At 40.5% G+C, this 11,138-nt stretch overlaps 1 protein-coding gene across 5 annotated transcripts in view; it reads left to right on the forward strand.

Moving 5' to 3' along the window:
- FAM110B (family with sequence similarity 110 member B) overlaps nucleotides 1-11,138 on the forward strand; it is a 148,949-nt gene that overhangs the window by 35,804 nt on the left and 102,007 nt on the right. For 4 of the 5 annotated variants that reach the window (XR_014144178.1, XR_014144177.1, XM_081816018.1 and 1 more), the window contains exon 2: nucleotides 3,721-3,818. The exons of the other annotated variant lie outside the window; for it this stretch is intronic. The gene's annotated coding sequence lies outside the window, so the exon portion shown is untranslated. The remainder of the gene's footprint in view (nucleotides 1-3,720; nucleotides 3,819-11,138) is intronic. 5 annotated transcript variants of the gene reach the window in all.

The raw sequence follows: 11,138 nt of genomic DNA on the forward strand, positions 1-11,138 counted from the left end.
ACTAACTACGTCAAAAACTAATGATGTAATGTATGGTGATTAACATAACATAATAAAAAAATAAATTAAAAAAAGAAACTGTCCAATTATTTTTCAAAGTGCCTGTGACTTTTTGGATTTCCTGCCAGCCTTGTATAAGGATTCTAGTTCCTTCATATCCTTGCAAACACTTGATATTTTGATCCTTTTAAATTTAGTCATTCTTACGAGTTTTTAATGGTATCTCATTGAGGTTTTACTTTGCATTTTCCTACTGACTAATTATATTGAATATCTCTTCCTGTGCTTACTTGACATTTGTTTATTTTCTTTTTGAAAGTGTTTAAATCTTGTCTTTTTTTAAATGGGGTTTTTTGTCTCGCACTGAGTTTTAGTACCATGAATGAGTGATTATGAAGAAATATAAGGAAGGTATTTTGTTGCTGACTTTTTTTCAAGAAAGGAACCCCTTTCAAAGGATATTTTGTTTCCCTCACGATTTTTTTTTCTTTTTTTTTGCTCTTTTGGGCATGATTAGAGGGATTCTTCTGTTATCTGTTGGTTTATTTTAATTTATCTTATCCTGCTTCCCTACATATACAGTTGACTTTTGAACAGTGCAGGAGTTAGAGTGCTGATCCCTCACCATGCAGTAGAAAATCCACGTATAACTTTTAACTCCCCCAAAACTTTACTAATAGCCTGCTGTTGACCAGAAGCCTCACCTGTAACATGAACAGTCATTTCACACATACTGTGTATGTTATATGTATTATATACTATGTTCTTACTGTAAAATAAGCTGGAGAAAACAAAATGTTATTAAGAAAATCATAAGGAAGAGAAAATACATTTACAGTACTGTACTGCTTCTATCACGAAAAGATTCGGGTATAAGTGGACCCTCGCAGTTCATTGGTCAAGGGCCAGCTGTACTGTTTACAAAATCTGTCAGCTCATATTCTCTAAGAAAACCCAAGTGGTTTCATTAACTAGGCCTCTAAACGCACGTTCACACATATACATTCATCACGTGCAAACCTTGTCTCAGATGCCACTGTGAAATCCTCCTTAATTATCTCCCTCATCGGCCTACAGTAGCAAGAACATCGGCTCATGCTTTGTGTTCCTTTGCACCTGGCACTGTACAGTGTAAATAATTGAGGAGTCGACAAATGACTGTTGATGATAATAAGTTGCTGATCTAGGTAAATTAAGTGCTCTTGAGTGATTCCAGAATTTCAGAGAATAAGAGTTCTGTTTGAACTGATGGATCTAATAGGAAACTATCTGGAAATTCTTACTTTAAAAACTACTTATATAAGCTTTTACTGTAGAATACCTACATTTTGCTTGCTAGCTATCTATAAAATCTTCTTGAAAATGTGTTGTAGCAAAGCTATGATTATGATTTGGCTGTGAATAAGAGAGGGAAATTCTATTATTAGAGTAGACGTATCTAGGTTAGACAACTTAAGAGTATCCCAAATTTTATTTCAGATTTCTCATGGGCATGAATGGTTTAATCTGTCTTTTTCAGTAGAGCAAAAGGCAGAGCATGTTTTTGATAATTTTGAGTAGTGTTTCATATTAACATAAAGTTAAGTTGACTCATCAAGTGGTGTTCATGCTGTGTAGAGTAAGAGAAGTAGAAAACAGATGAAATTATAAGCGCTGAAGAGTTTATTTGTGGAAATTAAAGATCAGTGATGATCTAATAGAGCACTAGATTGGCATCTGTGAAATCTGAGATCCAGGACCCGCTGGGCTGTGTGACTTTGGAGAGGTCAGTTGACCACTCTGGGCTTTCATTTCCTTAGATGTGAAAGGAGTGGGTTGGAGCTGCTAACCATACAGTGCCTTAGCTTTAAACTATGTGCTGTGAATTATTTCTGTTAGGATGGTTTTGATGTCACATGGCGACTTTGAGGATAAATCCAATCCTGAAATTCATTTATGGTTTTATTCTGCATCCCTGTCATAACGGTGTGACTTTGACATTTCTCAGTCGTTAAGAGGAAGGGCTGACCTCTTTGTTGTTTTTCTCCTCAAAAGTGTGAGAAAGAAAAGGCAAAAATAATGATAAAGATGAAAAGGATTTCTTTAAAGGAATTTTTGATACAATTTAGGGCAAAACAAAAAAATACTAGCTGGAAAATAAATATAAAACCTTTTACTTTGTTATTATGAGTCACCATCAATCTCAAATACCTCTGGGCCCAATTTAAATAAAAGTTTCTCTAATGTTAAATGTATATGATTTTATTCATTTGAATTCTGGAATCATCTATTTCAGCAGGCGAATAAAACCTTAAATTGCAAGTAGTAAATAATCAAAAACAGCTGTCGAACTTGGAGTTCATATTTTAATCTGGTACTAATTGTTACTTTATGTTCTTGTTGAACATTGTTAGATGCAGGGACAGGGGAAAGAAGATTGTTTTGACAGTTTTAAATGTGAGTGTGGGAAGTATCAGTCTTAGTTGTTATTTAAATAGACATTTTCAGGCTTTCTTTTTATTTTATTTTTTTGAAGCTGTGCAATATCTAGGTCAAGATTTGCAGCCTTGCTAATAAACTTCTGGCATACCGTTCATTACACATCACTCCAGAAAGAAGATAATGATGCTTGGGACGTTGGCATTGACCTTAATGAAGTGGTTCTTAGCCATTGTCTGTCAAAGTCCCAAGTGCCTCCGTAAAAATTTTACTATTGATTATTCCTACATCCATGGGAAATATACAGCAAATCTCAATAAAAGATACCTATTACAGTCTGAGCATTTTCCTTCCCTGTCTCTAGCTCCCACTTTCAAGTAAACAAAGATGTAGTTATTTGAATTGATGGTATATAAGGAAAGCAGATGCTGGAGGAGAAGACATTTAAATTTTCCACTGCGGTATTTTCTTGGTGCGTTGCCAGATATTCAGATGACAATCACTTTCAGGATTGATCCAAGTATATCCAAGTATAATAAAAGCGTTATGTGTCAGACAGACCAGTGGACTGGACTTCCCTCAAAAAGCCTCAGTTTCTTTTCCCCTTTGTAAAATGGAATCACATTGTTTCTGGGCCTGAGTACACGCCTGGTCAATGTTAATTCTTTCCTTCCTAAAAACGAAACACTGTGTGCTCACAATTTGGGACGGTGCTGCCTCCGAGTTCTGTCCTGGCTCCAAGAGAGAGAAGCCTCAGGACAACTGGGCATGTGTTTGTGAGCTCATGCATCACTGCATTTGGAGAATGAAACAAGCTGAAATGCCTATTTTGTAATATTTTTATTTGCTTAGAAACATTAAGAAAGTTCCTGAAGTATGTCTCTTTCCCTTCGCAGCGATGCAGTTGTTGGTGAGGGGCTACCTTGTTTCCTGCATGGTTTTCTGACCTAGAAGGACTGACAGGGCACGTGGGGGGTGTTGAGTCTGGAGGGGCACAGAGCCACCAGGGTTGGGGACTCCAGGCAGATGGCAGAACACAGCCTCCTTGTTGGGATTGTTTTCCAGTAAATGCACAAACAAAGCCCACCCCGTGTTTGATTTTTGTTTTCTTCTAGAATCAACTTAAAGTTGGCTAGAGCAGCTGTATTTGAAAGAGGCTTTGGGCTCGATTTTTCCCCCCCAGTTTATTAAGAAATACACTGTCTCTCATTCAGTGAAAATCGGTCTCTTTTTAATGATACTTTAAAAATTAATCACTTTTATTCTCCGGAATAATTTGTAATCTGTGTCCCTTCCCTTTAGAAATCCCCGGTTGGACATCCAGAGCACCTACCCTGTTCTTTCTGCATCTTGAATTGAATGTTACCAGGACTCTCTGAGGTCTGAAATGGAAATAAAAGGTAATTCCATGTGAAAACATCTACTATTAAATTTATGCGTAACCCTGATGATCATCAAGTAAATACAACCTTTTATTTGTCGAGCAGAATGCAGATGTCCTCCCTTTCCATTCCAGCTTCCCTCCCTTCCTCCCTTCTGTTCCTTCCTTTCTCTGTCCCTTTCCTTTCTCTCCTTCCTCTGTCCCCAACCTTTCTTTTTACGTAGTCATCCAGCAAACCTTTGTGAAGTCTGTTCCTTGCTGCTGGTTGTCCTGGGCACACACACTCCATCCCGGCCTCTCGGCCCCGGCAGGAACGAGAGGAATTGGCAGAAAGCTCTATGAACGTGCTGCCCACCTGACCACGATGTCTGCTGGTCTGGCCGAGAGGCTGGCCTCAGCTCCTGCCCCTGGCTCTCACTTGACCCCATTGGCCCTGAATCGCATGGGCTCTCTCAGCCCTTTTTGAAGTTGCCTGGGTGTTTACTTGCAGTGGCTATTTTGTGAAGTTTAGATATTTAACCTCCGCAATTTGGACTGTCGGAATCAGCAATCGCTCACGGGAATAGGTGGGGCGGCCGCAGTGGACTGTCTCCTGACTAGTGAATTTGTAAGTATTCTCACTTGGCGGGAGATTTGCTATATTTTGTGCAATCACTAACATAATACATAGATTGCACAAAAGTGAGACGTCACAGATCTATAACATAGAATGTGACTGTCCACATGAAAGCCACTCCCCAGAGATAGTACTGCTTAAATTGAGGTGCACGCATGTTATTTTCCTCTCCATGCATAGACTCACGCTGTTAATAAAGGCCTTCAGTCTTTCGTAGGTGCTTGAATCCAGTTGGCAAAAATATCAGGGGGTAAAGGTAGTGTCATAATTTCCACTGAATGTAACACCTTATTTCTGTCTCGTTCTTGGTCCTTCTAATTGAAATGGCAATTTCTGTGAGGTGGGGGTGACTGGCGCTCCCATGTGCTTGGTTCATGTTGGTGTTTTGTAGTCACTTAGGCCACATTGCATTAAGAATGCATTAGTCGGGGCGCCTGGGTGGTTCAGTTGGTTAAGCGTCTGCCTTCGGCTCAGGTCATGATCTCCAGGTCCTGGGATCCAGCCCCACATCGGGCTCCCTGCTCAGCAGAGAGTCGTCTTCTCTCTCTCTCCCTCTGTGATCTCTCTCACTTTCACGCTTTCTCAAATAAATAAATAAAATCTTTAATTTAGAGAAAAAAAAGAATGTGTTAGTCATTGCAGTATTCTCTGGGGAACCTGGACTCAGGTCAAGGTGAGCACCCTCATCCTGGGTGCTGGGTGGGAATGGGGAACTTCTCCCTAAGCAGAAAACATCTTCCGTAGCAAATATACTCCAGCATGATGCTTGGGACATTCGTCTCATTTCTTCACAGTGTCTGTCTGTCCTTAGGCTGCGGGTTGTAAGTGAGTCAGCTCATTGCCAGCACAGGTGTCTTCCTCCCAGCGGGACTGCGTCTTACCATGGCTTCCTGCCTTCCTGCTGGAAGAAGTCTTCCTGGCCTCACTTCCAAGACTCGACTCCCTGCCTACCTTTTCTTTTAGGCTTTGTTAACCTCCTCACACACGTTAGAATTGACCCCACCCCCTCCCTCCTTGAGGCCCCCTACTGTATCTGAGAATACTTGGCTGTGATCCCAACAGCCTGTATTTCATGTTGTTTGTTTCCCTCCACTGTTAGCTGTTGAGGTAGGCCCCTGGCTCATTTAGCTCAGTAACTGAGAGCCTAGTGTGGTTGGGCACTTTGTGGGCCATAGTAAAGAAGCAGTTGGTGACCACTGAATGGACATGGGACATCTGTTCAGACCAAGGCTCCTGATTCCGTGATGCCATGTGCTCTGGTCAGTTGGAAGCCCTGGCCTTTGGGTCATGTGTTTCTGGGACCATTGAGCTCTGCCACCTTTGGGGTCGGATTTCCATTTCCTTGTTGTGAGTTCCTTCAGGGAAATTTGGGTGGTGAGTCCCGGCCAGATTTAAGACTTGGCTTGTGCATTAGGGGGTTCAGCTCTGACCACACCAGCCCTGGCCCCTTTCCTGTCTGCTCTCACCCCTTCTCATAGGTAGAATGGAGGGCAAGGTGGTGGATAAGATTGTGGCTTTGGTGTTCTGAGGGTCTGGGCTCTGCCACGTGTTGTATGTGATGTTGGGAATGCTATTTGCTCTGTGCCCCAGTGTCTTCATCTGTCAAGTCAGGATAATAGTAGTGCTGTATCATAGGATTATTGTGAGCGTTAAATGAGTGAGCTGCAACATAGAAGGGCACATGCGGAATGCTTAGTAGCTTTTGTTACAATCACCTTCTGCAGAGCAGAGATAATAACATTTAATCCTCATGGTTACTATAAGCATGAAAAGAGGCGGTCCTATACAGTTGACCCTTGAACAACAGGGGTTTGAACGGGGTGGGTTCACTTATATGCAGATTTTTTCCAATAAATATATGTACAGTATTGTAAATGTATTTTCTCTTCCTTATGGTTTTCTTAACATGTTCTTTTCTCTAGCTTTATTATAAGAATACAGTATGTAATACAGGTAACATATGAAATATGGTGACTTGATCGTTTATGTTTTCAGGAGGGCTTTCAGTCTGCAGTGCGCTATTAGTAGGTAAGTTTTTGGGGAGACAGAAGTTATATGTGGATTTTTGACTGCATGGGGGTTGATGCCCCTAACCCACATGTTGTCAGCCGTAAAATACATTATGCCAGGCACATAATGAACTAAACAAATGGTAGCCCTCAGGGGTAATGGTAACCTAACAATAGCATTATCAGCACATGTATTCAGAATGGGACAGATATGGTGACCCTGAGTGTTGGCTAATATCTAATAGTAATATGCAAGAATAGCTACAAATTCCCCGGGTGCCTGGGTGGCTCAGTCGGTTAAGCATCTGCCTTTGGCTCAGGTCATGATCCCGGAGTCCCAGGATCAAGCCCACATTGGGCTCCTTGCTCAGCTGGGGGTCAGCTTCTCCCTCTGCCCCTCCCCTTTCTCATGCTCGCGCGCTCTCTCTCAAATAAATAAATAAAATCTTTTTTTTTTAACAAAAGGGGGGCACCTGCGTGGCTCACTCTTTAAGTGTCTGCCTTCGGCTCAGGTCATGATCCCAGGGTCCTGGGATGGAGTCCCGCATCGGGCTCCCTGCTCAGCGGGAAGCCTGCTTCTCCCTCTCCCACTCCCTCTGCTTGTGTTCCCTCTCTCGCTGTGTCTCTCTCTGTCAAATAAATAAATAAAATCTTTAAAAAAAGAAAAAGAAAAAAAGAATGGCTACAAATTCAGTTTGTCAACCAGACACTATGTATTTATTGACAACATTATTTAAAATCTCATCATTAGCTTATTAAATCATTGCCTACACTTTGGACACAAAGTTAACTCAGAAAGCCTTCGTTTATGATAAATTATTGGAGTGAATAGGTAAGAGTTATATACTCCTCAATTTTTTATTCTTATTAGTGTCCAGTTTTTAAATAGGAAGGATAGCCTTTCTCTTGGATTTTTATGAAATTGTAAAACTACCATAAGAATAAAGATATTAGGGCGCCTGGGTGGCTCAGTTGGTTAAGCGACTGCCTTCGGCTCAGGTCATGATCCTGGAGTCCCTGGATCGAGTCCCGCATCGGGCTCCCTGCTCATCAGGGAGCCTGCTTCTCCCTCTGACCCTCCCCCCTCTCATGTACTCTCTCTCTCTCTCATTCTCGCTCTCTCAAATAAATAAATAAATCTTTAAAAAAAAAAAAAGAATAAAGATATTAGATTTTGAATAACTTTAGAATCCCTCAGCCTACATACACGTGTCTTTGATTACAATATATATTTGTAAATATTTTGGTCTTTCTCATTAGACAATGCCTTTCCTTCATCATTCTTAAGTAGTAAGCGTATTGAAGTATATTGAAGTATTATAACCCATGTTATATGGTTGTTCCAAAACTATAAAAGGGGAAGCAAAATGAACTCTAATAACATTTGATTCTACTATACCTAAATTGAGTGGAGCTTACAGGAAAAACTTTGACATTCTTTTTCCTATACTTTGAACCAAAACACATTTGAGTCTTTGGTGTATTAGAGAATTTCTTACCATTTTTTAAAGATTTTATTTATTTATTTGAGAGAGAGAGCACAAGTTGGGGGGCAGGGGCAGAGGGAGAGGGAGAAGCAGACTCCCGGCTGAGCAGGGAGCCCAACGCGGCGCTCGATCCCAGGACCCCAGGATCACGACCTGAGCCAAAGGTAGACACCTAATCAACTGAGCCACACAGGTGCCCCTCTTACCGCTTTTTTTTTACACATTTGCTTTTGGTACACTTGAAACAAATGACATTCCGTGACTTAAGAATGTCTTTTAAAGAAAAGAGTGTATCATTCAAGTGACTATGAGTCACCCTAGGATGTGAATGTATTTGAGCCCTTCTGGTAATAAAAGCCCGTCTTATTATCCTTGCACCCATACCTAGCAGAGAGCATACTCAGTGAAGATGGGAACTGAATTAAAAACATAACAAGGCAATTGGAGAATTGAAAATGCCCTTGTTAGAATACTGAGAATATGATGACTTTTCAAATTTGCCTTTAGTATTACTGTACTTCAGTTTAAACTATAAATAAAGACCTTTCAGTGGGAGTGACTTTTTGCGTGTATTTGGAAGCAGTGATACTAGTTCTTTGTTCTGTCCTAAGTTTAGGATGCTGATGGCCTGGGGTCTGTCTCGTCTTTCCTTCTGCCCTCCCTTCCTGCTACCTCTTTCTCTTCCTGCCCCCCTCATTCTCTATTTGCCCTCCTGCCCCTCCCCTTCCCCCTCCTGCCTGTTTTTGAGATGGACCTTGACGAAGATCCTATCTGTCCCTGGGTGTCTTCTTCAGAGGTCCTGAGGAGAATTCAAACTAACAGCAGCAACCAGCTTTGAGTAATAATGCTACTACCCCTGCCCTTTCTGTTATGACCTGTATTCTGATGGACACCCCCCCCCCCCGCCACCAACCTGAGGAAGACGGCAGCCTCTCTGTTAGAATCCATGGTGGTACATTCTACATGGAGTTAAATCCACCTCTTTTGTTGTTGTTGTTGTTTTTAGATTTTTTAAATTATTTATTTGAGAGAGAGCGAGAGAGAGAAAGAGAGAGAGAAAACGATCAGGGGGGAGGGGCAGAGGCAGAGGGAGAAGCAGGCTCCCTGCTGAGCAGAGAGTCCTAGGTGGGACTCCATCCCAGGATCCTGGGATCATGACCTGAGCCGAAGGCAGACGCTTAACCAACTGAGCCACCCAGGTGCCCCTTAAATCCACCTCTTAGAGTAGTTTTGTTAATGTCCTTTGGTACATCTTTCCTCAGCTAATTTGGGAAGAAAACATTCTGCTATTAACATCACTGCAGAGAACAGTATTATGGTTGTGTTTCACAGGAAAGACCCAGGCTCAGCCAGAAGTGTTAAGTTCTGTTTGAAATCAGACTTATTCTCTTATCTGCCAATATTTATTCCTCATGATAGAAATCTAGCACTGTGACTCCTGAACTGGCTTAGCATTCTTCCCAGCAATAGACATTAGCCTCTTTTCATTATGATCTTTAAAAATTTTTATATCTAAATATAAGTTGACACAATCATTATGATGTTTTTTGATTTGCACCATTTAAAACATTCCACTTTGTTACATGGTTGCACATAGATTATGGTTTGCCCTGAGATTAAACAAGTTAAAAGAGTGCAGCTACTTCTCAAAATTTGTAGCATGACCAGGAAGTAGTTTAGTTGCTGTTCTGAATGGGATGTTGGTGAGCCCCTCCCCTCCATATCTCCACCCCCTCCACCCTAAACCTTTGGTTTAAACTCTCATGGAGACTTCTTTGCTTTTGGCATAGATCTGACCTGAGTACCATCACAGAACAAACCATTTACGCAGGAATATATCTGTATATGTAATATAAAGTTCTTCAGATCCTAGGAACATTTGAATTTTTCTTTTCCAAGTACTGACTGACCTGGTTTTTATTTTTATTTTTTGAATTTCTGTAAAGTTGAAACTCAGATTTTCCTAGACTGAGTTTTTCTGATTAATATCCAGTCAACCTCCCTCCCTTCCTTCCTTTCATCTTTCCTTCCTTTCTTGTGTTATTGTTTAGTTGAAGAAGAAAAATACCTGATGGTATGTTTTAGTTTTTCAGGTGTTTTTTTGGGAGACCATTAAGTTATTGATGGACCTTTCATATATGACTGGCATTAAGTACATGTTAATTTTTTTTTTTTTTTTTTGCCAACTTGGTTTTCTAATCCTAGGCTCTGATTAACCTATAAAGCCTGTTATTTACAGTACATAAATTCTGTTACTACATATGATTCTTTAAAAAAGCACTTAGTGCTTTTTCAGGTTTTCATACCCCAATGTGTAATTTGGCTTTCCTTCTCTAAAAGGAAATTTGTCTATTGTATTGATTTAAAATGTTCCTAATTTAAGTTGCACACTTCAGTCATACAGGTGAAGCTCTGTTTTAATAAGGAGTACTGTGTATAATCTTTAAAGTTTTTCTAGTAGCATCCCTTTTCAAAGAGTACCCTTCTTGGCTACGTTTTCTGACTTGATTCCTTAGTTAATTAGAATCGGAGAGCAAACATTTCTTCTCTCTCTCTCATTGTTTAGGGACACCTCTCCACCCACCCTGGTTAGCATTCCATCTCAGAGGCTCTTCTCTCTTTGTCAGCTGGACAGATAGACATCACCAAAAAATGACAAAGCAGGGACTGTCTGGGTTTGAAATGCAGGCTGTAGGAACCAAATGAATTCTAGATTGTTCTGACCTAGGAACTCAACTGATTTTTGTTTCTTAATCTTCAAAAGGTACTATTAGGAGGATCTTTGTACCTATTGAAAAAGTGAGCTGTCCTTCTCTCCCTGAGTAATTGCTAACACACGTATAAATGTGTATTAGCCTCTTTTCGCTTAACTTTTAAATCTCAGATATTACTCATTCTGGATCAAGTGACAAAGCTGCCATCATGCCTCCCCGTCAACCCTGGGAACATTATTGATGACTGTTCTCTGTACTAGGAGCTGTGCTGTATTTGCATTGGAAATCATGACATACTTAAGATAGAGATGTGGATTTCACTTCAGCTCCTTGATTTTACAGAGGAGAAAATTGAGACCATGTTATCGTTGCCGTCACTTAAGATATTTGTAAGAATTCAGCAAAGATATTTTCTGTTGTTATTCTTAATGTACGTATTTTTATGTAATTAAAATATTTCTGGAAAGTAACTAGTACATTAAATCATATTGAAAGTGATTAAACATCAGTACC

This window comes from Leptonychotes weddellii, chromosome 4 (assembly GCF_054177405.1).
Source record: "Leptonychotes weddellii isolate Sample4059 chromosome 4, ASM5417740v2, whole genome shotgun sequence".
Taxonomy (NCBI): Eukaryota; Metazoa; Chordata; class Mammalia; order Carnivora; family Phocidae; genus Leptonychotes; species Leptonychotes weddellii.